General features: G+C 38.3%; 1 protein-coding gene across 15 annotated transcripts in view; it reads left to right on the forward strand.

The window, feature by feature from the left end:
* CTNNA2 (catenin alpha 2) overlaps nt 1–15,390 on the forward strand; it is a 1,201,677-nt gene that overhangs the window by 449,663 nt on the left and 736,624 nt on the right. The gene's annotated exons all lie outside the window — the stretch shown is intronic.

Raw genomic sequence — 15,390 nt, forward strand, 5'->3', positions numbered from 1 at the left:
CTTGTGAGGTTTTCAAGTGGAACTGCCTTGGTTACCTCTTTGGTTAAAAGTTAAAGATATTAAGTTTCAATATTTGTTACTTTAACAAAATGTATTCTGTACATTGAGTTAATATTGACCAACTCTTTAATTTGGGCTCCCCAATTTTGGAAATTTACAATCCAACCTAAATTAATATATGGTGGCCAATTGCCACACCCTTGAAAAAGTAAATGATGGGTTTATTGTTAGAGAATAATATGCTAGGAAATAAGGTATAAATCATATGTATCAGTATTTGACCCAAAAGCTTCCAACAAACTGATTCTCAAATCAGTGTGAGTAACTTTGATTTTCCATTACTTTTACTAATGTCAACAATCCTAACCCTGCAGTTTGTTCTTTAGAGATATTTTAAGTCAATTATGCTATTTATATATGTTTTTACATTTATAATTATACAAATAATAGTTTTTTAGACTAACTTTATCTGAGAATAACTAAACTTTCTCCTGAGCTCCAGACATCTTTTTAGCTGTGTATGTAACATCTGAATTTGAATAATTTTCAAGTATCTGAAAAATTCTCTAACTAAATTGAGCATTTTTATTCTGTCAAGCTTAGGCTTTCTTCTTCTTCTTCTTGTTCTTCTTGTTCTTCTTGTTCTTCTTCTTCTTCTTCTTCTTCTTCTTTTTCTTCTTCTTCTTCTTCTTCTTCTTCTTCTTCTTCTTCTTCTTCTTCTTCTCCTTCTCCTTCTCCTTCTCCTTCTCCTTCTCCTTCTCCTTCTTCTTCTTCTTCTTCTTCTTCTTCTTCTTCTTCTTCTTCTCCTTCTTCTTCTTCTTCCTTTCTTTTTTAAGCTAAAGGAACTACATTTGGTAATATAGCCATTGAATCCAGGAAACTGAGAATCCTGCCCACTTCTCTCTCCAGTTAACCTTGATATGCTATCAGTTCCCTTTAGAACTCTTGATTTGTTTCTCCCATCTTCATGGCCCATATTTTTTGCCTGGATCATTGCAGTAACTTCCTAACTGGTTGCCCTGCCCGCCGCCCCACCAACTCCTTCCCTCTGTATTCCATCATCTTGGTAAGCCTAGCCTTTCTAAAATGCTAGTCACATATTATTTGCTAGTAAAACTCTGTCTTCAGGATAAACTTTAAAGCTCTTAGCACAGTACCAAATCGTTTCCGTAGGTCCCTGCATACATCTCCCATTGCACATTCTCCTTTTCCACACATTGTATTCCACGTTCTGCCATAATGAATTGTTTATCATTTTCAGGTACATAGTCACTGTTTAATCCATGTGTTGGCTCTCATGGGAGTTCCTCTGTCTGTTCCCTCCTTCCCTTCTTTTCTGAATAATAAATTTATATTCAGCCTTCCAGATCTAGCTTATTTTTTGAAACCTTTCGTAACTACCCCAATTTCTATGCCACTGTTCCTTCTATGCTACCATTGTACTTTATGCATATTGTTAAGAATATTGTTCTGTTTTTTGTTTCTGTCTCTCCAAATGTAAGCACCAAATAGAGATCATGTATTGTTCACACTTTCACATGCACTTTTAACACATAGACATAAAAGAAATGTTGGTTGAATGGCTGCTTAAATGAATATATTAACTGTTTGATCTTAGTAGCTATCTAGTTTATCCATCCTAACTTCTCAGTTTTCTGGAATGTTGGTATATGCCATACCAATCACAATAGATAGCCCATGGCTACATGATTATGCTATTATGTTCCAGTGGGCATCCATCATCTTCTTGAGTTAACTCTCTTAGGGCTTCTCTTTTCCAGTGTTACACAGAAAATCTATTATATGTAATTTAAGTGATTGTTAACAGATGTGCATCACAATTCAGAGTTCAAAAGAGAACATGACATTCTCATTAAGCAAAAAGCATATTTTCAGGCCATGCAATGTTTCTTGAAAAGCAATTAACATATCACACATTATTCCTGTGAGACAAAAACTGTTTCTTTCCCATCTTAATTTGCCTGCTTAAAAATAGACAGAAGAAGATAGATGAGTTTATGCTCAAGGTGTATGCATTTCCCTTGCGGCCCGTGAACACATTTCCTTTTCATATTTGCAGAATATTGGTACAATTATTCTTTCATCACACATGAAATTTGAGTGTATAACCAGTTTGTGGTTATCACCTACTAATTTATTAGGTTGATAACAGCAATTAAGCCACAATTGCTTCTGAGAAATATAAATTGACTTTCCATTTTAAATGGATAATTTAACATCTCAAACCACCGACATAGAGTATAACTAATTTCTGGGATAAGAAGTTTGTTTCTCCTAGTATTAAACTTAAAAAAATTCAACCATTGATCATCCAGTTACTAATTATTTAATTGTGGGATTATGTGGTTTATGAAATTTCTTAATTTTTTTTGTTTTTGGTTTTTTTTTTGGCTGCATGCCTTTTGACTATTTATGGGTATCATAAGGGAGAAGATTTTGGGCAGAAGTGTAACATATCAGTAGTAGGCCTATGGTTTATCCACCGACTTAAAAATGTAAAAATTATTATTAGCTTTATAAGCTTGAGACCATATAAAAATGGGCAGCAGACCTAATTTGGTCCACAGACCATTGTTTGCTGACCGTGGTTTAATCAAATCTTCAGAGGAGACTCTCAGAACTTACCAACCACAGGAGGTGGCTGCCTCAGCTGGTCTCCTATCCATTGAAAGTAGAATTAGGATGAGCGTGGTGGTTCATGCCCATAATCCCAGCACTTTGGGCGGCTGAGGGAGGTGGATCGCCTAAGCCTGGGAGGTCCAGACCAGCTTGGGCAACATGGCAAAATGCTGTGTCTACAAAAACTACAAAAATTAGCCAGGTGTGGTGCCATTTGCCTGTAGTCCCAGCTGTTCGGGAGGCTGAAGTAGGAGGATCACTTGAGCCTGGGAGGCATAAATTGCAATGAGCCAAAATCGTGCCACTGTACTCCAGCCTAAGCAACAGAGTGTGAGACCCTGTGTCAAAAAAAAAAAAAAAAAAAGGTAGAACTAACGTTTGTCATATGATAATAGGTTACACATCCCCATTCCAATAATTCTGAATCTCAAGTGCACTGGACCACATCAATTACTACTGTAGACCTAAATGTACATATCTAACTAAAAGGCCACCCGCATATATTCATCTGCAAATATTAGGTTCACTGTGGTGACCTATTTTGCTACAGAAGCCTTTTGGTAAAAGTTGGGAAAAGGATATTCTTGTTTTAGGAATCCTTACTCCACTAATCAGGAAATGTTTACCAAATACTTATGTATGAAACATTCAGCTGGGTGTAGAAGATACTGACATGTAAGGAAAGCGTCCTAACTGGTGATCTGTCTCTCACACACACACGTGTGTGCACACAGGCGCACTGCTACCAGTGCATGATAATATCAGATAAGAGCTAAAAGGGAAATTTGAATACTTAATAATGGGAATTAAAGAGGAGAGTTTTGTACACAAGAGAGCTGAAAATCGTGTTTTCAGAGAAGGATCCACATACGCTGCCAAGAAGCATCAGAGAGGAAGGGGCTGAAACAGTCAGCAGAGAAGAATGAATAACACAGTTACACATGAAGCATACTGGGGTGGGGCAATGCAGAGACCACTTTGGCAGGAGCCAGGGGTTCGTGAGGACAGATGAAGTTTGAGGGGCAGAGACTTGTGGCAGATTGCTGAGAATCTTGAAGGCCAGGCATCTTAGTCATGAACTGAGTAGAGGAGAGATTATATTTTTTTTATGCAATGCTTGCTGAAAATGACATCTCAATTCAAGGGCTGGATGAAAATGCAACTCATTGCTTTATTCCCTTATGAATTTTGATATAACTCACAAAATTAATATAATAGAAATGAAATTGGAGAATTACTAGGTAAGAGTCCAGCATCTGAAACTTGTCGGGCCCTAGATAATAACCTATTACAGGCCATGGGGAGCCGTTGAAGGTTTGGGGCCAGTGGGGTAGTGTGGTTAAGCAGGATTTTAAGACTAGGCTGTTAGGAAAATACGCTTTACCAAGAAAAAAAAAAAGATAAATTTAAAGTCTCGATGAAGGAAATGGGAGATGATCATGACTTGAATAAGGGGGGAATATGGACTGACCATGGAAATATAAAGTATTACATTAAAAATAGTTACTTGAAATGATTTGATGTTTAATATCTATAACTTACTACATTTCATATATTGTTCAAATCTCTTTACTTATATTATTTAACTTTCTCAACAACACTGTTGTATAGGTACTGCTAAGATTCATTCCTGTTTTTCAAATGAGGAAGCTGAGACACTTTTAGCATTTAAGCAACCTACTCAGCTAGAAAGAATTACGACTAGAAGGAATTGGAGCCAGGTTTCTAATCCAAGCCATCTATCTTAGTCCATTTGTGCTTCTAAAACCAAATACCCAAGAATGGGTAATTTACAAAGAGCAAAATTTTGTTCCCTCACAGTTATAGCACTGGGAAATCTAAGATCAAAGTGCCAGCATGTTTGGTTGTCTGGTGAGGGTTGTTCCCTGCTTCCAAGATGGTGCCCTTCCCCTATGGAGGGGAAGAATGCTGGATCCTGGTATGGCAGAAGGCAGAAGGGCAAGCTAGCCAAATGCTCTGTGAAACCTCTTTTATAAGTGCCTTAATCCAGTTCAAAAGGGAGGAGCCTCATGTCCCAATCACCTATTAAAGGTCCCACCTCTTAATATTATCACCTTGGCAACACCTGAATTTTGGAGGTGACACATGTAAACCATATCACCGTCCAACTCTTAACCCCTGTAACATTTTATACCTTGGTCTTAGATTATATATATATGGTTTCTTTTCTTTTTTTTTTTTTTGAGATGGAGTCTCACTTTGTCACCCAGGCTGGTGTGCAGTGGTGTGATCTCAGCTCATTGCAACCTCTGCCTCCCGGGTTCAAGTGATTCTCCTGCCTCAGCCTCCCAAGTAGCTGGGATTATAGGCACCTGCCACCACACCCAGCTAAGTTTTTTTTTATTTTTAGTAGAGACGGGGTTTCACCATATTGAACAGGCTGATCTCGAACTCCTGACCTTGTGATCCACCCGCCTCGGACTCCCAAAGTGCTGGGATTACAGACATGAGCCACTGCACCCGGCCGGTCTTAGATGATATTGATGCTTGATCTTTCAACATAGGTTCCCAAGAGAACACGGCTACAAGTGCATGGGCCTTGGAGTCAGAAAGACTTCTCAAGTCTTCCACTGTGTGGCCTTCATCAAGTCACCTAACCTGACTGAGGAACGGTTCTTGCATTTAGAAAGTGAAGATTTCTCATTAATTCTAATTTCTCTTTAGGAGAATGAAGGGAGATTATGGATTCTTGTTTCTCTTCTACTTCCGTTTTTCCTCCTTAGAAGCGAGAGTGTTAGATTTTGGAGGAAAATAAGAAGTACTTTCTCATACATCTGATATTTGAGGTGAGGGCAGAACCCCCCAAGAGATCATGTCCAGTGTACAGCTGTAGTAAGGGCCAGCTTCTTAGAGGGTTGGGATTGGACATGGTACTTAGGTTCTCTTTCACAAGCAGGTGATAGTAGAGAGTAGTTGAGCCCTCTAAGAAGGAGTTGTTGAGAGAACTGAGAACAGGGAGCAGGGCCTTGAGATATACCAACTTACTGAGGCAGATCCAGGAAGAAGAACTGGGCAAGTGAAGGGAAGGAGGAGTACGAATAGAACCACAGTAAAGCAGGGTTTTGTAAAGCATAGGGGAGGCTTAACTTAGTCAGTGGGTGGTAAATTGTGTTCAGAACACACAAAGCTCAAAGAGGACGAATACTGAATAAAAACGATGGTCAAGAATGTAGAGAGTTCCAGGAGAACAGAGATAACGTGACTATTTTTTTCAGAAAAAGAGTAAAATCCGTTTTCTTTGTTAAGCCCTCTAAAAATTTGATTTGATTAAGTGCATTTTGGATACTCACTTTCTAATCAATTCATAATGTAAAGCTAAGGATTATTATCTTTGCCCTGCTTTATGTACTTAATTGTAAACTAGTATCCTTGTCAGAGCTAGAGAATGTGCTCCTGAAATGTCATAGCAACTCAGCAACACACAGAGATGATGGGATTAGGGAAAATGAAGTTGGCATCCACTAGATTTCACAATCCAGTAGGAACAGCCCAGAGCTGAACCTCCTCGCCCGGTTTATTCATTTGCTTTGGTAAATCTCTTTGTCTTTCTAAATATAAGCTTCTTCCCCAAAATGAAACTAATATGAGCTTAGGTAATTTCTCTTAAAAAACACATTAAATATCTAGGGATAGAAAGTGCTGTTTAATTATTAAGTCATTATCTCTGTCATTTATTTCCAATTAAGCTGAACTGTTTAATTACAAATAACATCTTAAGTAGATAAATGGCATAATTAGTTTATTTTTAACTATATGCCTGCGAAGAAAGAGTAAGTTATTTATAAAATACTTTGCAATTTAAAAATGAAGGCAAATCTAAAATGGTGGTTAGAATTTTTCTGCAGCTGAATAAAAAATACATGATTAAAACTCAAGGTCCTTAGTATCTTTCATTCCTAGTGCTATCCCAATTACAAGAGAAACTTTTCATGTAAAGATAGAAAGATTCACCCTGGGAGAGCCTGGCACAGAATGAAAAAGATGAAAATGTATCTGTATTAATTATTGATACACTACAGGGAGAGTGTTTAAAACCAAACAAATAACATTCTTTTGATTTAGACACCTTGGTTAATTTATTTAAATGGTCTTGATTTATGCTTTTATCTCAGAGTCCAGTCTTTAAAATAAGTATTTAAAGCATTCAGAGCCAGAATTATGATCATGCCTCATTGTCAATAGGTGTCTTTCATTCTCAATTTTCAGTGCTGTAAAATTCCAATTTTATTCCTCTGTTTATAGGCATTTTAATGGGAAACTGGGAGAGGCTGCCTCGGGGGTTACTAGTCAAGTATTTTAAGCTGGATAGCAAACTTTTTTCTTTGTTTTGAGAAGAGTTCCATAGTGAAGAGTTAATCAGTAGGTATTGCTGGACTTGTTTATGTTGTTTTGTTTTGTTTGGGATTGTATCAGTGTAGCAAAATAACATAATGAATAAAATAAAATGCCTTAATAAATTTTGATCCCACTAAAGCTTTCTGTGACCTAGACACTCGGTAATGGGTCAACACAGCATGAAGTCCTAAGCTAAACCAAAGCTCACATTTCTATAGTCGTGCTCAGTCACTGTCATATTTCACCTGGCCCGTGGCATCGGTACCTCCGACTACATGGCTTTGCCCCCTCTTCATTATGTGGAAAGAAACAGAATCTTGAATTTAATGCTTGGGAGAAAGAAGGAAGGAAGCTCTGTGGTATCCGTGAAATATAAAACTTACCCAGTTATACACCAAGACAAGGCAAACCACAAAATTTAAATATTAAAAGGTAAATAGAAGAGCCAATAATAATTCATAATACATTTAAAAATAACTAAAAGAGTATAATGGGAATGTTTGTAACACAGAGAAATGATAAATGCTTGAGGTGATGGACACCTCATTTACCCTGATGTGATTATTACACATTGTATGCCTGTCTCAAAATATCCCATGTACCCCATAAATAGATACACGTACTATGTAGCCTTAACGACTAAAAATTTAAAAATATAAATTTTTTAAAGGGTAAGTAGAATGGGGATGATGATAAAGTTACCAAAGACAGAAAGTGAAGACATGGGTACATTGTAGCACATTGCTGGGAAAGGCTCAGAATAATTAATGGAGAAATATACCTACATTTAAACATGCATTGTCATTAAGGTTTTCTGGTTTTCATTGCTTTAATTGCCCCATATCAGAAGGACATATTCCTTTGAAAGAATGAGTTTGACTAATGTTAAGTTTCTCTTTCAGTTTTTTTTTTTTTTTTAAGATTTAAAAGACAAAAGTGAATGACTGTATAGAGGCATGTTGACATTTATTCCTTCTTCTGCTTGCTTGATTCAAAATAGTCATGCTGGACAGCAGGTGGTTAAGTGCCTGGTGTTTATGAGGGAGAACAGCAATTTACTATTTTCCTTACTTGCTGCCTTGAACTATGAAGGTAGTAAAAATCCAGGACACATTTATCTTACAGAATTGTCACAATCAACAAAGAAAATCACAGAATCACAAGACTTTCTCATACCACTAGCATTTGCATTTTCCATGCTGATTAGCTTAGATTTTGGAAAAAAAGTTATGAAATCAGCCACACTTTATATTATCAAATTGCTTTCTTTGTTGTCTTTCTTGGCATTTTGAAAATTCTGTGTACATTTCAGATGACTAAGTAGTTCTCTTAAAGGTTTAACCAATGTTGAAAGCCAGAAAGTGTAAAGATGAATAAGATTTTCTTCCTACTCTTTAACAAGCTGTTTCTTGGCTAGTAAAGACCATTGTCAGCTGTGCACTAAAAGTCTTTGAAACATAATCTGTGGGTAAAACCATTGAATTAGTGTTCTATGTGTGCTAGAGCCTTCCTACTGACTTAACTGTAATTAAAAACATTACTTTATGCTTCAGGTCTTATCAGGTATGCCCATCTTTCTCAATTACAGCTGAGTACAATTAGATACAAACTCAGCTTTAAGACGGTTAACTCCTAGCCAAAGAAAGACTGAGCAATATTTGTATTTACCTTCTTGGTAGAAGAAATGTATTGTAATACCTACTGACCAGTTTGAAACAGAGGTGAGGATTAAAATTAGGAGAAAGTAGTATTTTCGAGGTTTTATTCCTGGTGGTTATTTGCTGTTTTTATCCCATCTTGAAGTATGAAAGAATAATATGCTACTGCGACTTCAGTTTTTGAAATGGGGAAATGGCTATTGCATTGATTCCCTCATGATGATTAGCATCGTGCATGCAGAAAGGATACATGAGGTAAACAATTAGTGCAGTGGCTAAGAGCATAGATGCCACAGCTAGAGGGCACGCATCCCAGTTCCAGCCCTGCTCTTTGCCCTGAGGTCATGCCTGCACAATAATTCATCTCTCTGAACACATTTCATGCTACATCTACTTGACATCTAGGTGTGTTTTTTTTCACTTTGCATTTCTTGTTATTGGATATTAGGTCTTCCTACTGGGTATTCCTTGTTTATATGAAGGCGATAGATTTTGCATATTAATACAGGTGCCCATACCACTACCCAATGTTCATATACTTATCATCAACCTTCTACCAGACTTCACCATTTAAAGGGCTCATAAGAACTTCACCTGCTCTTCATCTGTTATCTTTCACAGTTGTTCAAGGGTCAGCAAATGTTTTCTTCCTCTTCTTTTTTTTTTTTTTTTTTTTTGAGATGGAGTCTGGCTCTGTCGCCCAGGCTGGAGTGCAGTGGTGCGAGCTCAGCTCACTGCAACTTCTGCCTCCCAGGTTCAAGCAATTCTCCTGCCTCAACCTCCCAAGTTGTTGGGATTACAGGCGTGTGCCACCATGCCCGGCTAATTTTTGTATTTTTAGTAGAGGTGGGGTTTCACCATATTGGCCAGGCTGGTCTCACACTCCTGACCTCGTGATCTGCCTGCCTCAGCCTCCCAAAGTGCTGGGATTACAGGCATGAGCCACCGCGCCCGGTCAGCAAATGTTTTCTTGAAGGGCCAAGAGTAACTATTCCAAGCTTTGTGTGCCATACAGTTTCTGTCCTAACCATTCCCCTCTACCATTGCAGTGTAAAAATAGTCATAGACAGTATGTAAATTAATGAGCCTGACTGTGTTCTAATAAAACTTTATTTGCAAAGTAGGAGGTTGACTCCTAGGATGTAGTTTGCTGATACCTGCATTATTGGTGTTGTTAGTGTTAGAAGTCTAGGTTTTATCTTTGTCTCCTTCTCCCTCATTCTCATAGCCTATATATCTTCAAATCCTGCCAGATTGACATTCTACATTTTTCTTAAATTCATTACCTTCTCTTTATCCATATAGACACAATCCTGATTTGTAGTTTCCTCACCTCTCTTTTGGGCTCTGAAGGCTTGATGCTCTCCTGCCTTCTACTTGCAGTCCTGCCAAAGCTAACTGCCTTAGCTGCAATAAGAAACTGTCTAAACCCAAACAGGATTATGTCACTCCTTTGCTTTAAGACCTCTGATGACTCATCATTGCCTAAAGGGGTGTTCTCAAATTGAAAACTTTGTAACATGGCAGAGAAGTCGCTTCAGAACCTGGTTCTTTCTCTCTCTCCAACTGCATCTCCCATTCCTATTTATGTCCATTCAGGCCCTTAAGGAAGCAAGGTAGATGGGATTCTGTGTATAAGGAGGAATTGCCTGTGAAGGATAAAATAGGAGTGACTGGGCTTTTGTGGAGCTTTTAGACTGCTATGGGGTCAAACACCTCTGAAACGAGAGCAGGAAAGAAAGTGGATTGAGTAGGAAGAGGCTCAGCACTGTACCCAGCAAGTCCCAGTCAGGCCAGTGGGGAGCCCAGATCAGGAGCTGAAGTTGGTCGTTGGAGGAGTCCCTGTTGGGCAGGAGCATGCACCTGTGCTCAGTGACTGACTGGCACTGCCTGGGGTCAAATGCAGCCTACACATGAGACTGCAGTAGAACTACAGGTGCAGCAGATGGAGATGGTCAGTTAACTATGCCCCCCAGCAGTTTAACTCAGAGAGTGGCTTGGGGCCCCTCTATGGCACCATACATGTGACCAGCTTCAGTCGATCTCTTGTAATATTTTTCATATACTATGCCATCTCTCACCTCCTAGTCCATCTGCATTGCCCATTCCTGCTCCTAACTTTGCTTGGCCAATTGCTTTTCATCCTTTAAGTCTCAGCTGAGGGATGACCTCTTCTGGAAGTATGTTTTCACTTCCTACGTCTCAATTGTGCAATTTGCCATCATTCAGTCATTCCATAACATCATCAGCCATTTCCCCAATTACAATTGGTTGTACATGTTTTTTTTTGATTAGAGAGTCAACCTCTTGAAGAAAGGATTATTTAGTATGTGCTCTTAGACTCTACAGTAACTGGCACTCATTTGTTGAATGAATGATGATACTCTCAGTTATCTGTTGGGAGGGTTAGGTGACTCAGATAGCATAAAAAGGACAGCATGACAGATAATACTTAAGTATTACATTTAATTTAAAAGAGTTATATTTTTGTTTTAAAATAATATACTTTATAATTATAATTATGACATATTAGACGCATTTCACCTAAACGTGGACAATCTTATACAGTTGAAGGAACACTGGGCTTGAAATCAAAAGACCTGTGCTGAAATCCTGGTGACCTCATTTGTGAGCTGAATGACCATGGGACAACATCTCTGGCATCATTTCCCTATTCAATAAGATGGGGAGATAGGGATCTCAAAGACACTGCATTTGGAACCCATCAAACCATTTATAATACATCCAACTACTTGTTTTGATAGAGGTCTCTCTGTTTCCTCCCCTTGTGTCAGAGCTTGCATCAAGCTAGCTCAGTGTCTCATTATATACTGAAATTTTAGATCACATAGCTTTTTGTAGAGACAATGAATGATAAGAGCAATTTAAAAATAGTGCTCTTCTAACAATTGTATGTGTGGTGAGTGCTGGTAAATGTATTCTGGGAAGTAGTTTCGAACTACATAGTCTGCTAAATTATTTTAGGTTAAAATTTTTATAGAGCGCCACATGAGAGCAAATGGGAGATCAATTATGTGAGACTAGAGAGACTGTTATAGCACTGACTTGATGGCAGAATAGGGTTCTAGTCTTGTTGGCTTGGGGGTGAATTATTGTGGCTGTGATCTTTATGTCCATGCATTCCAATTGCCACTCCATAAACTGTAAGAATGAAAACAGTAATTTTTTAAAGTAGAGATGTTAATAAAAATAAGCAAAACTCATAAAGCACAAAATAGTATGCAAATCAAATAAGCAAAATGAAAATAGATGTGATAAACATAGATTAACTTAAAACATAAGAAAAAGATAAAATAAGAAATGCAGGCCCTCTATCTGTAAATAAACTAAAATGACAATGTAAGTCGGAACTAAAAGATCAAAAAGATAAAATGACTAAATGAGCTTTAAGAATGCCAACAGGAGATGGAGATATTTACAATGTAAAATAATGAACTAAAATAAGTCTGTAAAGTTGTAAACAGCATAAGAGCCTGTCACAGAAGGATACTTTTGCTGTGAAGGGAGAGACAGGAAGGCTGCTCCTTGTCGTTTCACTCTTTGGTGTTGGTGTGCTGCCCTCTTAAAGGATTCTTCTGTGACCAGGGAGGGGAATCTGGCTCCTGGATGTTGTTGATGATGATGATGGTGATGATGGTGGTGGCGGTGATTTGGTGCCCCTTCCTGCTAGCAGAGTGCAGCTACTCAGAGAGGTGAGGACAGGCAGAGCTGCTGCGGAGAACTGAGGCCTGTTAGAGCTCTGTGTTCATGGCTGTTTTCTGATCTGAATGTCCCCGAAGTGTGTTAGGATAGATGGCTTACCTGGGTGTTTCTTATTTTTTTAATTACTTTCAAATTATGTAATGGCAAATACTCCTCCTTCTTTTCACTTTTTCCTTCTCTGTGTATTTCTTGCTCAGGATTCATTTCCAGGGGTTGGTTTTTTATTTGTAGGAACTATAGATACAGCCTTTTCCTCTAGCTCTTGAGCCTCTGGCTTCATTTCTGGTTTTTTCCTTATTTTCTCGCTTGTTGCAGCCTGTTGGAAACCTGGCCAATTCTCTAAAAACAGACAGAGACAGACACATACAAATACATACACACAAATAAGCCACAGCCCCTTCCATACATGTGCCCGTGTGCACATACACACACATACACATACACGTATTCACTCCACCCATGCATACAAACTGTACCCACCCATTCATAGATTCATAGACACACACACAAATAGCACATATCTTGCCCCATACACACATGCACACACAGCTCCACATACACACAACCAGTGCCCATCCCATCCGGGATATACACACACACACACACACAGACACACACACACATGCAATCAGTACCTCTTCCCATGCACATGTGCATGCAAACACTCACACAGGCCCACATGCACTGGTCTTTTTTCTTCGTGCCTTTTCTCTCCTGAGCGGCTTCTCCCTGCTGCTTTTCACATCCATCATTGCAATGCTCCCCATCTGTACTGCAGATACAGATCTGAATATTGTAAAATTATTGTTTCTTTTCCAGGGAGATTTTTAAAAAAGCTTTTCCACTGTGATCTATAAATAATGAATAATTCCATTAGAAATGTGATGGATGGTGTAACTTTTATGCAGAGTTTGTCAAGCTCAATGTTTCAGGCTTTTACTTTCACAACAGCCCCAGGCCATGGCAGGTAGGAAACTCAATTGGCTGACACTCCAGAGTCTCCCTTGCCACATTTCCCAGTGTGTTTCTTGGGTTCTCATAGATAATTCATGCATTTTAAAAGCAGCACTTTCCATGCTCAAATAGATTCGGGAAATGCTACAGTGAACTGACTCCTTTAATGCAGAGCTCCCCAAAGCATTTCATATGATAACTTGCTGTAGGTCATGAGGTATTTCCAAAACATATTTGGCCAGGGAACCTTATTTTTTCATCAAAACATTGTATCTCTAAGCTCAGTGTTCTATGTAAAATAATTTAGGAAATAGTATTCTAATGACACTAGTACATTCTCTCTACTGCAGAGAAACTTTTACAATTGTCCTTACTGAAGAGTTCACATTTACCTCCCTATATTTCCATCACATTTGCATTTCTTGATGTGTTTAGTCCTAAAGTACAATAAATACCTATTCTAAAGCCAGTATATGATTCTGAAGAGTCTCCTGAAATCTTAAAGCAGAACATATATTTTCATTATGTTTTATGTTAATATGGTTTTCTATAAAATAGGTCTTTGAAAATCAGTAATCTTTATAAGTAAGATAGTCTAATTCTATTTTGACCAGGTATTTCTTCAATTAGAATATTATTTCTTAATGTATATTATATGGATTAGATATATGCACACACACACACACATACATATATACATATGTTCATCATAAATGCATCAACAGAAAGGCAGTAGAAAGCAAGAGAGAGTATGTGAGAGAAAAAGAGAGGGTTCCAATGGATGCCCCTGGAAAGAGACATTGCAGACACAGCACTAGTACATATAGCAGGAATATCTGTGCTCCCCTCTCAGCTTTCCTATGGGACTTTCACCTGTAATAATGAACCCTATAGGGCCACCCACTGTATTGCAGCCTCCACATGATTTTTTGACACTGAACAGCTGTGCCTAAAACCAAGGCACAAAGGACAAAACCCAAATAGCACATTTTGGGTAAAGTAAACATCCGTTTTTCATCCCTTTTCTAAGATACAAGAGAGTACAAATGTAAGAATGGTCATCTTACCAAAGCTGGCACAGAATAGCTGTCTTATTTGCAAGATTTCATGCACTGCTTTCTAAATTGAAAAGGGGCTTTGACCAATTAGTGATTTTCTAAAAAATCCAAGATTCCAGTGGACTTCAGACATGGTCTGTGTTTGGTCTATACCTGTTCCTTTCTAAGTCCCAACCTGCCTACACTCATTCCTTAAGATTTCAACATTCTTGTGCCCAAAGGTTCTATCTCTCTGCTCTAGAGATTTGCATTTTAGCAGGAATCAGAGAATTGGAGCCCAGATATTCTGCGCACAACATGAACAAATACCCTAGGATGCTTTGGAGGGTTACAACAAACTTTCCCAGAGCACACAGCTGGACTTCACTTTGTAATAACTTAAGCAGTTATTGTGTATACTACATCAGAATAAAAAGTTCATAAAAGCATCTTTTATCTCCCTTTCTTTTTAGCATTAAGTACAGTAGTAGGCATATAGTAGGTCTTCAGCAGGTGCAGATTAGCAATAGAATAACTACCTATTCTCATTTATGTTTCGTATTGTATTTGTAAATATGGTAAATTGTTCTTTTCTAACAACTCTTTAAATTTGGTGAATATATAAGGAATAATGAACATCAAAAGAAACAGTAACAGAGTGGCAGTTGCACCATAGTATTCTACAGTTGGAAGACCATTTAACCCCATCATTGCCACTCTGGTTCTTGGACCTCTGAGAGTGCATCCCCAATGAAGCACACCATTCCCTGCAGCAGGTCATTCTACTTTGATTATCATTGCTGGAATGAACTTCTTTTCCTCAGGCAGAAAAGGCTCCCCAAAGGAAACCAGCCTTTGTTCAGTGTCACCTTTGCTTCTAGATTTCACACAGTTAATGATCACATACCATCACGCTCTACCCTCCTCATTTGCTGGGAGTTTTCCAAGTTCTGTTTCTATCTTTCTGACCACCCTTTCTGTCTTCCTTTTTGATTCTGGTCCTTCTGTATAGGGGTCTTCTC

This window comes from Hylobates moloch, unplaced genomic scaffold (assembly GCF_009828535.3).
Source record: "Hylobates moloch isolate HMO894 unplaced genomic scaffold, HMol_V3 SCAFFOLD_15, whole genome shotgun sequence".
NCBI classification, from domain to species: Eukaryota; Metazoa; Chordata; class Mammalia; order Primates; family Hylobatidae; genus Hylobates; species Hylobates moloch.